General features: G+C 47.3%; 1 non-coding gene across 1 annotated transcript; it reads left to right on the plus strand.

The window, feature by feature from the left end:
• Positions 1 to 9,434: 9,434 nt before the first annotated feature.
• TRNAR-UCG (transfer RNA arginine (anticodon UCG)) lies at positions 9,435 to 9,507 on the plus strand. The gene has a single exon. It is a non-coding gene; the product is annotated as a tRNA-Arg (tRNA).
• Positions 9,508 to 17,198: the final 7,691 nt, after the last annotated feature.

Here is a 17,198-nt window from a genome sequence, read left to right on the forward strand (position 1 = left end):
GATAATATCAAATGATCACATTTTGTACCGGCTGTTGCACACTTGGAGGGAACCGGGGGCGCGTGACCACCGCACTTCGCGAAGCGTTGCCGTTGACAGCCGGAAAGAATGCGCGCCAGCGCGCGCATGCGCGGAAAAAGCAGCCTGCCATGCTTATTACGCATGCACATTTGTCATCGATTCTCCCCGGCTTTCGGCGGTCGCGCTTCGCGAAGGGCGGTGGTCACCTGACCTCGGTACCCTCTAAGTGTGCAACAGCCTGTACATGAGCTGTCCCTCAGACTGGCAGTGCTGAATTATCGCTACGATTTGAGGAAGCGGAAGGAGTATATGAGGGTCTCCAGACGAGAAAGGCTCATGCGTATAGAACAAAAAAATATACCGGTGTTTTAGCGTATGACAACGCATCATGACAGTAGCTTGTAAGTATGCTGCCGTGCTTTTGATAGCGACTTCCCTATAGAGCGCGCACGGAAACGTGACTCAGACGTTCTTTCGCAGTGAGCCGGAGCCAATGTCGCCTCAGAACTTGGCCGTCATCAAAGCTGCAGAAGTGGGAGGGGCAAGTGGACGAAATCACAGGTAAGATATTTCTGGCCGTCCTCGTGGTACTGCTTATCTGTTCCTCACGGCAAGTTATAGCGTGACTGTGATGCGCGAAGTATCAATATACTAAGAATGGTATAGTAGTATCATATAACGATAGGACATACTTTTATGAAAGCTGCTGAGTAGACATACGCAGGGAAACTAGGGACACGTAATGACATACATATGAAAGAAGCCAACATTCGCCGGAAGCAAAAGGTATAGGAGAGTCTTTATCTTTTTTAAATTTGTGGTGTTGATCAATGGAAAATTATATGTGTAGTTATTTTATCGCTGAAAAGTAACTGATTAAAGAAAAAGCAACACATGCCGCCAAAGAGATCCAAACCCACGACCTCTGAATTTCACTTCCGGTACTCTAGGAACTGAGCTTTTCTTCTACTTCCTTGTCTATTATTTTTATGCGATAAAAATTACGCTAATAAATTCCCATTTCATTAAACCACATATTAAAGGGAAAAAAATGTCAGCCGGTTAAGCATGTTTATAGCCCAAATGCCAATTAGGTGCTCTAGCTCTTCGGTCTTCCCTCCGGTATTGATTAAAGGCTCAGTTTTCATGGTGAAGCAGGGTTCAGACAAAGATCGGCGAAATTGAACTTAAGCTCCGCCTTGAAAGTATGGCACGATTGCGGTAAATGATTAATGCCTATATGCGCGGAACTGGTCGTTGTCTATTTTACATTCATAGATAGATCGCTGGGAGTCCTCATACCATCCCTGGTGCAGTGGTGTGCGCCACTTCCCTGCGATGGCAGTTGCTGCCACTGGTGGGGATCGTGAGGCCCAGGTTGTTCTTGCCGAGCAACGTACCTTTCGTGACCACTCACTAGTTGAACAGCCACCTGCCACAGTGGGCAGCCAGCTCATAGTCCGGCGGGCAGGTTGCGATGTCGTCACAAGGTCGCGTGGCCGAGCTGACCCACCTGCCACCTAGGGGGGCCACCCAGAGGCTTCGGACAAACAAATATCGGCAAAATCTAAGATTGGTGATTGTAGTGGTAGCGCAGTAAAAGAGAAACGCTCCCTTATCCTCCTTGCTTTCGATGACTTCATATGTTTGTTATAAAAGCTGAAGACTGGTGATGTGGGCGGTTTGTCACATGCGTAGTTTTTATCACGAGTGTACAGGGAAAGTATACATACGGAACAAGCGAGAAAGACAGACAGCGCCACTTGTGGGTCACTAACTGTATCATTCTTATGCGCTTCATTGCTATCAACACTGCTAGAAGCAGCTGCTGCTGTTTTAGCAGTTTTGTTTACTTACGAGCGCACTCGCCGAAAGCCTTTTAATTTTTTGATGGAAACGTTACTATGTTGCTGTTCAAGAAAGCAAATGCGTTTTTTTCCCTCCCTTCTCTGTAGGGGTGTGAAGTACGCCGGTGTCGCATATGCGGCCATCTTCAGTTTGACTTACGCCCCTTCGCTTCTTCTTGGCATGGATCACCGGTGAGTCAAGACAGAGGGGACTCCTACTCATATTTCGAGGGAGGCAATTTTATTTATTTTTCTTAATTCCCCCACAGTATATGTGACTCCCGGTCAAAGTCGGTCGCCGTATACCTCCGCGACTCGTCTGTGTGAATCTGTCCTAACTGACTGCATGTTGTGTGATGTGGTGCAGTGTTGTTTGTTGAGGACACCTGGTGGCGCTGTGTGTGCCCAGGGTGGCTCTGCTGAGAGCGTTGGCATCGATGATGCTGGCGACGAGTCTGCTCACGTCGTGCTTGCGGGTGGCCTTCGACTTCATCCGCAACGTCTGGCAGACGGTGCCTTGGGGCGCTGTCTTAGTTCTCGGCGCTACGCAGGTCGCCTCCAGTCTGCTTCAGGTATGCACCCCGCATGCGCTGAGAAGAGTCCATACTTTGCTGACGAGATGCTGTCTCAAGGAATGCCTTACTGGAGAAGATAATTCTACCAACCCCTGTCATGTTTGACAAACGATCGCTTAATAAGAACTGAAGTGTAGGGAAATGTCTTCATAACATTAGCTTGAGCTATACCTCGTAAGCTGAGATAGCCGAAATATCTCGAATGTATTCTTGAGGCCCTACTTGAAGTCAGCGACAATTTTAACACGTTTCTCAAGTCGGGGTGTTCCTATGAGTTTACACAAAACATTTCCCACCTCTATGTCCAACAGTTCTTCCTCAATTAGTTTTCTTCATGCTCCCTGATACGGGCTTCCGTGCCTACAAAAGCGTGCAGCAACGTCTTCCCACGTATATTTAATTAGGTATATGCAGGAAAGAACGCGTATTAAAAATTAGTCTAATTATTCCATGGTAAAGCAGGAGGAATTTGGGAGCTGTTTGTCCCCTATAGGAACAAAAAGGTGATATACACAAAACAACCAACTTGGAAGGCTGGTCAAAGCCTATGTACTGAATGTCTTCCAATAGCACTTAGGCTGCAAAAATAATCTGTTTTTTTTTTTTAAAAGACACACAAGATGAATCTGCATAACAATGAACACGCGGTACGACCAAGATAGATAGAAGGCCAGACAGGTGGCTCCTGAGATGGCAGATGGTGCGGAAGAGAGCGAGGCGCCTTTGTCTTTGACCGTGCGCAGAATTACGACGTTCCCCACGAGGTTTTCAAGGCTGCGTCCAGCGCGTTCTGGCATCGGCGGAGCTCGCTCGAAGTGCAGGCCATGCTGGCGGTCGTCACTTCGCTCCTGGCCGAGACCACGGAGAAGCAGGTGCTCGTCGAGATGATGGCGCCGGTCGTAGCGCACATAGTGAGTGCGCAGCGACGACCAGACAGAGCGGGTACCAAATGAGCCAAATGACGCGCGAAGAGCTAGGCATTTGTAAAGCCTACGGTTACATTCAGTTGTCACGTCGACTTCGGTCGTAGAAACAGCAGCCGCTTCAGCGTTAATAACCATTTATTACTTCCTGCTCAGTTAAATTGTCAGTGAGACTCGTTGCTGTTAAATTTATGAATTACACATGCAACTTCCAAATAAAATAAAGATGCGACAGATTTCTGCATTACCTGACCCAGGCCTAGCTTTTACAAAAAGATTACTGCATCAGCAATGGGCATGACGCGCACGCTTGACTGGCAAAAGCAGAACGAATTCCCACCGCACTATGTCGGTCGGAGGCTTTAATTCTTTCCATATCAGAGAAGAGCACATCTTCTCTATGACAAAAACCTTGACGCCACTTGTGGAATAGCCGGCCAGGGTCATGTTACCACCGGCAACCTCTCCTCCTTTCCTCTTATCATTCTTCTCTGTCTCTCTCTGGCACCCTTAGCTATATATTCGGGTTCTCGAAACATATTTGGCGCTATATTACCCCAAGCGCCACATCACGAGTTAGACCTGCACGACACAGTAGCATCAACAGCGGGATCTGCTGGAACCTTTGACAAGCGTACGACGCTTGTTCCTGACCTCTTCGCCGAGTGAGACTCGCTGAAAACTCGGGCTGTGTCTTCGGAGCACGATGTTCCCGGTCTGAAGGGCGCTGAGCTATCTGGGTCACATGGCAATATATCGCGCGTTCCCACTGCCAATCATTGAACGTTCACCCCGTCGTGTACACCAGAGAAAGTTCCATTAGCAGCTACAGTTGTTATGTAACTTGGCTTTCTACTGTGTATGCTGTGCTGTAGGCTCTGTAGATGCGGTTGCCGCACTGGTGATTTTGCTTTTGCGCACTATCGTCGTCTTGATGCAGGCCGATATGAAGCACATGCACCCGGTGTACCTGGCGACCCCTGTGATTGTGTGCGCTTCGAGCGGCGTCATAATGCCGACGTCGGCTCCCTTAGCTCTGCTCCACGACATGGCGCACGTGTCCTTCTGGAGGCTGGTGAGTGCTCTACGCCAGTGTTCGCACGTTGACGCTGTTGCACCAGCGTTGGCTACGCGGACTTGTCGATTGGCCACAGCGTAAAACAATGAGAGTGGCAATAACATTAGGCATAACATAATAGCGGCATGTAAAGAAGTTAAGCCGGGCGCTTGAACGCTTGTTTGAATGTTCATGCGCAGGAGCGTGCGTCGCTCAGTCTGAGTTCCATAAATACGCGAATCCGGCCTCTGGGTCACAGACTTGCAACTCCAAAACTCGAACAAAATGTCTCCCCTCGCTCTCTCGCTAAGCAAAGGATGCGATAAAAATGATTCTTTGATGTCCACCCTTTAACGCTTTCATACTTGTGGCTAAGCCCCTCTCTTGATTTCTGTTTCGCCGATGGTACAGCATTAACAGCGAAAGTTAAGAAAATGATGGCCTTTTTTTCATGATTGTGGAAGAAAACAAAAAATCACAGGGTGGTTACAAATATCTGACGAATAATCCACTGTTCATGAATCATTCGTGATCGTCAAGGAATGAATCATCGTCATCATCATCATCATCCTCATCATCATCATCAGCCTGGCTACGCCCGCTGCTGGGCAAAGGCCTCTCCCATGTTTCTCCAATTAGCCATGTCCTTTCCCAGCTGCGCCCACCCTATGCTTGCGAACTTCTTAATCTGATCCGCCCACCTAACCAATATTAATATTATGGTTCGTATATCAAAGCATTAGCCTCGTGCGCAGGAGGGAGGTGCCGGGTGGCATATGCTGGGCTTATAGGTGGGAGATGCATTTTTACCAGGGTGGTGGTGGGCTTGTGGACGCTGACAACGGGGAAAAACTGAGATAAGAGCTAAGAACCATTAACGCTGAAAAACGAACTGGAAGAATTCTAGACTCGTCGCTCCTTTTATCCTATGGTTTAGAGCGAGCTGCATATTTAATTCCAGAGTCCCCCCTTGCGAGCTCAGTGACGCGGCTGTTCCCTTGTTTTCTGTTTCTCCAGTTTATCATTGGCCTTATCGCCAAGGTCGTCGTCGTGGTCATGGTCATCATGACAGTCAACGCAGCTGGCAAGATCGGCCTGCTCGACGCCCACACGACTCCTAGGGAATGAACCGCCGCCATTCCTGGAATGGAAGCTGAGGACCAGCGGGTTGGAGAAAAGGGGTGGAAAGGGGAGGGGGAGGCGTTTGAGCTACAGACATTTTTGCGGCTGATTTTTTCGCTAACAGCATGTTATTTTGTGCGCACGACATTCTGCATGCAGCCACGACTTATTTTTAAAGCGCCTCCATTCTGTCGCATTAGTATAGGACTTACTGCAGGCGCCCGTTGCGCTCTGTGTCTTGACTGACCTTAAGGCGTTCGTTCCCGTGTCCGAACAGTGCGTGTAATATCGTAAGGACGCTGTTTAGTTTTCGGTTACTTTTCTTCAGTTTTCGCTTACTAGCGATTTTTTTTTGTGCCACTTAGTTACCTCGAGTTCCGCGCGCGTCGAAGCATTGTTCAATCACAGCAATTTAATGATGGGCACTAGACAAGAAACATGTGTATTAGCAGAATCTTTGTTTAATTTACTGTGCTTGGCAGCTCAAGCTGAGTGCGCGCGGATGTGAGGCGAGTGCACACGCTGTGCTGTGCGCAGGGGTGGTGATATGTTTTCTAACGCCAGTTGTGTGGGTGGAGAACGAGATTTAGAAGTTTGCTAAGTGCCAGCAGAGGATCGGAGCAAGCAAATCTCTCGCCGTGTTTAGGTCATACATGTGCAGTGATGTGGCCACATCACGCGAGTGTGCTTTGAAACGGCTGTGCTTTGATTGCTTACAGCCAATGCAAGGATGATCGGTTTCTTGGTTTCAAGGAAGTCTGAGTTTCCTAAAGTGCCCCGCTATTCCTTTTTGCGTTGCGATATCGTGTAGCCTGCAGTGCAAAATTTCCTGGCTTGTAGATATGCCGTGCCTTGCGTCAAAATGGCTGCATCTGGCGGACGTTATTACCATGGCTCGTAAAGGAGGCCGTAGCGCATCTGGGAGAAGATTAACAATGCGGAGAGATGTACTTTTATGCTACTTGTGAGCCACTAGGAGAGACGATGAAATGCTACACCGGAACCAGGGTTCTTGGTGTTTTGATGTGCGCAAGGTTTCAGTAGGATGTTAGACAGTGCACCGCCATATCTATACGCGCCATTAACTCATCGTATGGAGGTAGCCTTGCACATACAATAAAATGTCGGCGTTGAGTACCGCTATCACAGCTGTGATCATCTCTGGATAAGCATTTCTTTCATTATATTGGATTAAGTCGTTACAACCCTGTCACACGGGCACAGCTGCACTCCTTTCAACTTCCTTCAGCCAAGCTAGCTTTTATCTCTAGGGAGATAAGTTTAAAGAAGGGCCTATCGAAAGGATATCGTTCATCTTCCGCGACTGGTGAGGGGAGTACTTTAGTTCCCAATGTGCCTTGCTTCCGAGTAAGTAGATAACGTTTCTCTTCAATATTCTCATCTTTACTTTTAATTGCATCAGTTTCGATCGTGTCAAATCAATATTCCAGCTCGACTGGTTATGTTTAATTTTATTGCCTGCACGATATACTCTCGAACTAAGCACTTGACGGCGGCTTTCCTTGGCTACGCCGTTAGGTTCGTTTTCATCTGCCAGACACATGCTCGCAACTCGAACGTGTATCCGTATAGCATTCACTCAGGCCCTGTAGCGCGTTTCGATGGATGACGCATTGGCGCAACTTGCACAACCTCTGCTAGCGGAGCGTCAGAGCGGAAAATTCGCAGAGTCGCCATTAAGTGCGGCCGCAATCCCTTGCACAGACATTGCAGAACGCCGCGTATGGTTTCCAGCAGAGCGGACAAAAGCGCTGTGCTGAGACCTTGGTAGCTGCAAAAAAGGTTTTTTTTTTGTTATGTGACAACTGTATTTTATGAGAAAAAAAAGTGTAGAAAATTCGAATTGTTTCGAAGGTTGTTCTTTTGTGTTTCTACTGAAACCAACCGTGCCTAATGGGCCCCTTGCGGATCCTCTGAAAAGTTTGTTAGAGGCCGTGTGGTTACAAATTCTTTGAGGCTAAACTACCTTGCGCTCCATTAGGTGAAGGGAGTTCAAGTGAGCTCTCAGTCGGCCGTGTGACAGGGGTATTAGCTAGCGCTGCGCTTGCCTTGCCTCGTTCTTCGTCTAAGTCTTTCGCGCTGTTACAGTATCGCAAAATCAAATCCTTTTTTTCCTGCGTTTACAGTGCACAGCTGATCAGACAAATAGGTGTTTTTATTGTGTTTGACGCATCATAGCCTTAGTTGCTTTTGTGCCATTGAACTCAATATAACTAGCTTATATTGACTTTTTCGTGGGCCCCTTATTTAGAGCTTGGACCGCGATCTGCTATCCAATCAAATAAGTCATCCATGGGAGTGATTAATATGTGGAAGGAACGGAGAAAAACCGTCCAAGTTTACAAATTATCAACGTGCTTTTGTTGTTAAGCGATTTAAGAAGCATATGTCGTTGCCATTTAACTTAAGTGCATTATATTCATGCTTGTACTTTTTTTCTATTGACATCATACCATGTATCAGGCAGTATAACGTTGAACTTTAAGCAGAAAGAATTACAGCAATGCGCTCGAGTCATGGCTGTTGTGAACAAAGTGTGTGTTGAAACAAAAAAACTAACGTATGTTAACTTCAAATTGTTTAGATACTTCGAATGAGCTAAGTGTAAGGAAAATTTGCTTTGCTTAATAGGCCAACGTGCGCGAAAGTTTCCTGCTTCGTATCACTGTCTGAGATGGATGTTACACTAGGCACGTACGATGCTTTGATCCTTGTAGCAGGCAAGAGTGGTCCGAAAATACGCGTGTTCACAGGTTAAAAACACAAAAAACTCAACGTTGAAATTGCGCAACTGAAGTATACATGGATAGGGTGCCATAGTGCATAAAATCCAGACAGGATTTGAAGAATTCCTGATATACATTGATGCAATGTGACACAGTCGTTGCGAGCTAAGGCACAACGCTGACTGCTAACAGTTTTGTTAATCAGTTATGTAACTGACCACTGACCAACAACGTGTCATGAGAGTACGGCGATAATGAAAAGATCGTGCCCCATATTGTAAGAATTTACCCTGCAATATCAAACAAATGAGGATTTATAATTTTAATTTGGCAATGAAAACCACATAAATGGTCATCTTGCGGTGAAATCCACCATTATTAGTGTAGCCCACCACGTGGCCACATCTCGGTAAAATATCGCTTGTTTCTTTTAAGTGCACACTTTTTTTCCTTCACGGTTGTTCGCGGTGTTTTATTGAAGTGTGCACTCTCTCCAGCACGCCCTTCGGTGAAAAACAATGCTCCCTTTGCGTCGACCATGTGCTTTTAGTATTGTCACTAGATGGCGCCACAGTGTTTTCAGTATTGTCACTAGATGGCGCCACAGTGTTTTCAACTCTCAATTTCTTGGACGGAGCGGCAACCACGGTCCGCTAAAAGTTTTGACGACGAGGCATACAATACTGTGTCGTAACAGTTTTGATTGCGGAAAATAAAACGGACTCTACTCTATACTAAAGATATCTTATTACTGTATGCCAGGTGAGATTTATATTAGTTTTTGGCACAGCACTTTTGCCGACGTGCAATCGCCATCGCACTTGCTGATCACGGTTTCCAGCATCGGGATAGATTAAAACAAGTGCATGCACTGATTTAAAAATTCTCGGCAAAAAACATCTACAGTGTTTCCAACTAAACCGCTGCGGAATCGAGCGCCTTCAGCAGCAAGCTTTGCTTTGTGCCGAAAAAATTGGGGGCTTCAAATTCAGTGCTCTGTCACTTTAAAGGGCGTTTTGCAAAAAGCGTCACTTGCAGGTCATGGTTGTCGCGATGTTGTGGCGTGCAAACACGACGCAACGAGCAAGTCGTATATTGCGAGAGTTTGGCATGTGTTTGCTACAGTACGCGCTGCTTAACGTGTCCGCGTGGCCTAATGGATAAGGCGTCTGACTTCGGATCAGAAGATTGCAGGTTCGAGTCCTGTCGCGGACGTCATCAATTTTTTTTAAAGTGTCTGCTCGGCATGAAAATATGCCCAGGCGTTTGTTCATTTAGGTTTAGCATGCACAAGCAGGCAAGAGCGTTCGTCTTCTACTCTTTTTTTTTTGTGCTTCCGGACAAGTGCGTTTCTAGGCACTATCTACGAAATCAACTTCGAAGTCGCGCATGTCAACAAAGAATGAGCTACACCGTACACCTTCGTTTATACAGGGCGTTTAACTAGAGGTGTGCGTATATCCCGAATTTTCGGGTGGCGAATCGAATATACTTCTAATCAATTTCGCTGAGCGCATCAAACACTGCATGTTTGAAATTATTCACAACGAATCGAATCCGGTCTGAAGTAATGCGAAGACGAAATAACCGCTAATCCTTAAGGGTAACGGAGTGGATACCAAGAGAAGGCAAGCGTAGCAGGGGGCAGCAGAAAGGTGGGTGGATGAAATTAGGAAGTTTGCGGGCATACGGTGGGCGCACCTGGCAAAGGACAGGGTTGATTGGAGAGACATGGGAGAGGCCTTTGCCCTGCAGTGGGCGTAGTCAGGCTGATGATGATGATGATGGGGATGACACGTTTGTCAAGGACGCGTCTGTCTGCAGTGAATGTAAAATTGGCCAAAACAGTAACCACGTGACCACACTGTATTACAGAACAACAGTGGGCGCGTAGCGCCTCAATTTATAAATACACTTTCGGTCCTTTATATATATGCCAGTATAGTGGCCATCGAAGTAGGTCCCCGCCGATACCGCCTTTTGCATTAAATTTAGGGGCCACTCTTTTGACGCGAATGCTTGAACTGGTGTCAAATGACTTGTCATGTTCCTGAGGATAAAATTACTAATTGAGGTGCCCAAAATATATGTGAGATTCAGTGTATGTTAAAGATCCCCAGGTGGTCGAAATTATTCCGGAGCCCTCTAATAAGGCACTTCTTTCTTCCTTTCTTCTGCATCTCCCTCATTTATCCATTCCCCTATGGCGGGACAGCGTCGTTACGGGGGCGTATGACGCGGTCTGAGGGCGCCTTCACAAACTCGTTGCACTGAATAGCTGTGGTGCGACTAACATGACCTAATCAGTGAGGTGGTCAAACACATACGCTTGTTTGTCCATTCGAAGTTTATCAAATGCCATTTTATGGGCCTGGGATTGTGATTTAGCAAAGTTGGTAAACATGATTGCAGCTTCACAAGTTGTAGCGGAAAAATCCTCATGGATGGCAAAACTGGAGTCTTTCAGTCAGTGGCAATTTGCAAGGATGTTCTGTTTGTAAAGAAGGTCATCTTTGCAATGATCGGCCTGTGCTTATCAGACTTTATTCCGGAGCCGTTCACTACAGCAACTCTCTGTTCCTTTCTTCTTTCACTCCCTCCTTTATCCCTTCTCTTACGGCGCGGTTCGGTTACCCACCGAGATACGTCAGACAGCTGCTGCGTCATTTCTTTTCCTTAAAAACCAATTTTCATTTCCTTCTGAGACACAAGCAGCGCTATCTACCAAATGGATTTTGCACTAATATGGCGATTAATAGCCACCTTAGCTATATCCGGTATGTTTTCTCGATATATCAATTAATAAATTTGATAAACGTGCGCATCACAATACGACGAATCGTTTGACGTCATCCGGAACCCCCTGCGACAAACGGTTCGCCGAATGGCCGTCTGAAGGTCCTCGGAATGCATGGTTTGGGGGCGGAAAGGTCGTCGTTGCCAATAACATATTTAGGGCTTCATCTCAATCAGTAATTTTATCCTAAGGAACTTGCCAAGTCATTAGACACCACTTGGAGCATTCTGCGTCAAATGGGTGGCCCCATATTTCATGCAAGTGGTGGTCTCAGGGGGGTCCCACTTCGATAGCCGCTATAATGGCATATATGCATGTAACGGATCGATAGTATAGGTACCAAATGAGTACATAGCTATGCGCCCATTGTTGCCATGTGATATAATGCGGTCACGTGGTTACTGTTTTGGTCAATATGACCTTCCTTTCCTACAGACGCGTCCTTGGCAAACGTAAGTATTAAGAGCTGACGCTCTTAAAAAATTGGCTGCGGTTTAACTACTGCTGTGCCTGGTTAGAGGGCGATAGCTGTTGTGCACCGGGCAAGTAGACGTGGCTTGGCGTCTGTAACGTTGAGTGCATTCCGCGCACTGTATAGGCAGCGTGCTCACCCTGACACCCTGGCAGGTGGCAGTTGAATATGAACGCCGCGGCCTATTGCTTCAGTGCCGCATGTCTGTCACAACGTTGTCAGCGCTAATGCATGCAGCCTACATCTCTCTCTCTCTCTCACCATTTCCGCGTACCTCAAAGAGCGATGGATGCGTCCACTGAGCCAGGGAGCCGGTTATGTGCCCTTCCATTCCTCAATATCACCGGAGTCTCGAACGTTATAAACACCTACGCCAATGAACGCCGACGGCCTATAGAAACATAGGCGAGCGATCGGTGTTGGCGGCAGCGGCGGCGTAGTGACATCATAGCTGTCACGTGGTTTCTCCTCGGCTCAAGGTAAAACTCGCGCATGCACGAAGAAGAAGCTGCGGAGGGGAGTACTAAAGCTTTCGTTTTAAAATAACAGTAGCCACAACACAGCACATAAAAAAACAAGAATAACCAAAGAAAAATAAACGCACAATATTCAACTTAATTGTGCGAAAAAATTTCAAGATACACTGGTAAATACAGGTAAACCGCTAAAAAGAAACAAATGCATGACAACAATATTTTAGGGTGCATAATATATCATCACAACAGGCGCATCTTCATATCGGAAAAAAAAATATTGAAAGAAAGGGTGGCACCTTTAGGACTGAGAGTTAAGTTACATGTCATTCAAGCCATGGATTAGCTCTTGAAATTTACTTGTGTCAGACTCGGTAGCGATATTTCACGGCAAATGATCCCATTCGATGATCGCACGTGGAATGCGTGACTTCGCGAAAAGGGATGTGCGGCATCTGGCGTGTTGCAAGGATGATCAAGGCGTGGAAAATTGGCGGCGGGTTCCTGAAAGAGAGCATCATAGAGCGATGCGTGATGATAAAGCTATGAAAAAGTGAAAGACGCGAAAGTCTGCGGCGGGAAACAATTCCGGTAACTGAGTAACTGAAAAATCTAGGCGCTTCGAACAAAACGCAGTGATCTTCCCTTCAGAATCTGCCCAGCTTTCGTCTTCTACACCGTCTATGCCAAAGAAAAGAAATCTATTTTCGGCATCATCACAACTTGAGTAAATGTTAGAAAGCTGGGAAGAATGTTTAGCATTGCATTGTCAGCAACGAAAGAATCAGGCCTACTAAGTGAGGCTGTCGTTGTTTCAAGAGCTGCCACTCTGAACGTCAGCTGCTGGCCTTTTTTATCGGCAGCGCACTGCCTTTATTTAACACCTTTGATTTCATTAAGGAGTTTAGCGTGGCCAGTTGCGATTCTTTGGACAGTCAGAAAGAGGGTTTCCAATATTACTCTTTCATTTGCATTTTTTGGCACAGGATTTCTTTCGACGTCACCCGACAGTGAGAGTATAGCATGTCGTAAAAAATAGGTGAAGGCGAAATGACACAAACAATACAAGCTCCACAGCACCAATACACTCTGCAGGGCACGGCACCGCAAATAGGCAATGGTCATGCTCTTCACACAGGTAGCGCCTTCAAAATAACTAACCTGCAAAATCCGTAGCGGTAAAACTTCCGTGGCGGTCATCGTGTCGTGTCCGAGGCGGGTGGTTCCAGGCTTGCTTTTACATGCGTCGCCGATGTCGGAGATAGTAACGGAAGTACAGCTGAAGATCAAGTTGCCAGATGAAAAAAAAAGTGCTGTGGCTTAACTCGGCTATGCCAGGATATACGTAGCGAAAGCGAAGGCATAGCGTGGTTAGCGTTGGTTAATCTTCATTGCAAGTCCAGGTTAGTCTGGTTGTCTGGCTAGTTGTTGTCACGTGGTTCGTCACGCGGTTGGTCCCGTGACCAGTCACGTGTTTGATCACGTTGTGCGGTGCGACCACGATAGGAATGCGAGCACTGCGAGTTCATGGCCAATGTATACCTGTCGCTACAAGACTGTCGTCTACCAGGTTTGGCCAAGAAGCAGGCGGAAACGAAGGTCGCTCAGCGGCGCCGGATGGCAATGAAACAGTAGGATCCGGAAAACAGGAGCAACCACATTGGAACGCGGCCTGCAAAATCCGCAGCGGTAAGATTTCCATGGCGATCACGGTGCCGTGCCCGTGACCAACTGCCATCCGTGAACAATGGATCTGAACACCAGAACCGAAGTGAAAGGCGAACAGCCAGCTCGCCTAATTCGCACATGGCCATACTACGCAAAACAACCATGATTTTTTTTTATTTCAGTCGTTGCTGAAATGGACGATAATGTGCAATAAGGCAGTATGCGGTAGCATCAATATATTTGTAGCGCAAAAAGGTGAGGAGACAAGAAAAGAAGTAAGGATTTTTTTTATGACTGCAGGAATGGTCGAGAGAACATTGGAATTGAAACTGCATGGGACTCGTACGCCCAATGCTCGCAACTGTAAAAAAAAAAGATATTGTGTGGCAGGGTACCAAAACGGCAACTATAGCGTTAGCGTGTGGTAAAAACCGGCGCAATTAACATCACTAACGCGTGGATTTTATCGTTATGCTGACGCAAAATCTTTCTGCAACACACTGCGCTGTGACAGTATGCTGGGCAGCGTTTTCCAGCACCGGAAGGGTGTAAATAGCTTGTGTCACACAGGCTCGGCCGCGGAGCTACCGCAGCCCCTGTAGTCCCCAAAGAAAATGCGCGGCGCGGCGCGGCGCGGCGCGCCAGTCTGTGGAAAATCGGCGCGCTCGAGAACGGCTCTGAGGTTTTCGCCAACCCGCAGCCACCGCCAGCAGTGAAGTGCTACGCGTGACGCTGTGAAGAGACCCAGGATTTGCGGCAGCTCGTGTGGGAGTGCAAGGGGTTTCCGACAATGCGGGACAAGCATCGTCCCACAACAGTGACGTCTTAAGAGAACTGTATTGGGCCGCAGTCTGCGGCGGAAGAGACACTTGACTCACTGCAGCGCTTCGTTTGTGAGGCTTCCATGGTGAGTCACACCTAGCCCCACCGTACTTTCCTTATCTCCTTAGGCCTCGAGCCAACCATTTTTTTTTTCATTAAGGACATCACTCTCTGTCTTTCTCTGAATTCTAGTCCACAAATAAGAAAGGTACGCTTCGCCCACGTAACGTGGGTCCGGAGCAGAGCTATCTGGAGTCAGCCAGCGTTCACCGCGCCCCTGGACTCTAGCTCCAAGAGGAGGAAGGCGCACTTAATTCAGAACACAAATGTTTATTGCACAGCAAGCTGCATTGTAAATGAACACTGCACTAATCTCCAGATCTCTGTACAGCTCGTAGTCCTGCTGTAGCACATGTAAATGGGCCCGCGGAGCTGAGTCGTTCGCTGACTGTACACCCAACTAGAGGGCTAAATCGCGCGAAGCAAAACGTATAGGAGGCCGAGAAATGTGCGGATAACTTCTTTATGGCACAGGTCGCAGATTGATGACCATCGCGCGCCGCCATGACTGACAGCAATGGGCGACGGGCGGGGAGGGAGAACCAGCCATATCAGGCACTCCCGACTCGGTGACATCAGCGCCGCATAGGCGGGCGATAGATCTCCGTTCTGGACGCGACTCGAGCAAACATACAACGAGAAGAGAGGAGAGACTTTAATGAATACAGGAGATGCCTGCCTGGTTGTTAGCCTAGCATGCTACAAAAGGTAAGGGTGAAAGAACAGAAGATAAGAGAAAAATAGGGTGAAAAAGAGAGAAGAGAGCAAAAAGAAAGGTTGAAAAGAAGCATTCTCAACGCTCGCGCACTCACAAACACACATGATTATCAAAGGGTGCCCACCAAACACGTGTCTCAAAGAAAAACTAATAATGCTTTTGTCACTCGAGCACCCGAAGCCGCATCACTCCAGCGTCCAAGGACATGATCCAGGTGCACGGGGCTGTCCTGACGGAGTCCTAAAGCACTTAACAGTGCCTTGCGATGGTTATTAATGATTTGGCAGCGGCATATCAAGTGTTGAAGATCCTCAGGCACACCACGTGTGGGGCACAGAGGGCTACTTGACGCACCAATGTTATGAAGATACGATTTAGTGAAAACATACAAGGTGCATGCGTTTCACCAGCTGCGTTCACGATCCCCGCCAGAAGTCAGGGAATCCAGGGGAAAACTCTGCGCAACTTACTGCTGAACGTTCGGTGGCTGTCTCCCCCTTCATTTCTCGCTCGCGACCGGTCGCCGAAAAAATGCTCCAAACGTCACTCGAATTAATCCAAATGGGACCCGAGGTCGGAAAGACAAGAGCGATAGGGAGGGTGATTAGCAGCGGTTATCAGAAGAGCTCTTCTTCGAAAGGGCACACGCTGCGTCACCTCCCGCGTTCCGCTCGCGGAGACGGCGTGAGGTCCCCCCCCCCCCCCTCCCTCCCCCAATGAGCGAGACGTTACGAGAGGCCGGGCGCTCGGGCCACTCAAGAAGCACAACTCCTGCATCTTTCAGATGTAGGTCACTGGTGTACTCCACATACACACTTGCGCTTTCAGAGCGTGATTAAGCGCAAGGTCTGAGATACCATTTCCACGTGTCGGGTCAAATACGATGTGTGTCAGGTGATAAAAATATAACGAGGCAAGAAATGCTCCAAGTTCGTTCATACGTCCCCCAAGCGTCAAGAGGCAGCTTATCCGGCCTAAATGTTTTTTTTTTTTTTGGGGGGGGGGGGGGGGGCAAAAATATTATACGGCAAAAGGGGCAAATTCGCATGCTCGTTTTGACATGTGATACCGAGTCACGTAGTTTATCGGTAGAGTACCCGGGATGAATTCTTAGTGGCTAGCGGACGCCTACGACGAGCTTTACGGCCGGAATTAGGTGCAACTCAGCCCACTTGCCAGGTCGATAAAACCCTGACAATACTGTGTCGGTGCCTTTTTTTATCCTCGTTGGTAGCGGCGAGGTTCTCACTTGGACCTTTATAAGAACAAGTACATGATCTTTTTTTCTTGGTTATCCATTCTAAAGAAGGAAAACTCCCTTTGAAATTTATACACCAGATGTAACCAGGCTTGTGTGCGTGCAACAGCATCAGCAGTTGAACTTGGTTTGAAAGTTGTCATTTCCTTTGCGTTGTTCATACTCCTTCGCAGTGTTTTTAAGACCAATGAGGACAGAGGTTTTATACCACAGTATTGAGAAGTTTTATGCCACTGCGTCGGCTCTCCCTACAGTGTCACCTGTCGAGCTCAACCACTAGCTGAATCAGAACAGTATTGCTTTTTTTCTCAACGGAAGTTATCGATAGACAGTTGTATTGATTTATACTCTTTGAAATTTTCACATGTAAAATCGTGGAGCTGTTTTCTTGAAAACTGAGGAGGGGGTGACAACTTCTGCTCTTTAATGCACCTTGACAACTACGACTCTCTTTAGTAATTTCAATAAAACTAACTCCTGGGCTAGTAAGTAGGACATACTGTAAGTGTAAAATAGTACACTGCAAACGACCTCAGGAGGACAAAAACATGACATGGCACCGATCAACGCTACTGAAAACTTGTTTAGCTGGTAAAAAAAAGAAACAATTGTCACTAGCGTTGTAAGTGTGAGCGTTT

This window comes from Amblyomma americanum, chromosome 2, assembly GCF_052857255.1.
Source record: "Amblyomma americanum isolate KBUSLIRL-KWMA chromosome 2, ASM5285725v1, whole genome shotgun sequence".
NCBI lineage: Eukaryota > Metazoa > Arthropoda > Arachnida > Ixodida > Ixodidae > Amblyomma > Amblyomma americanum.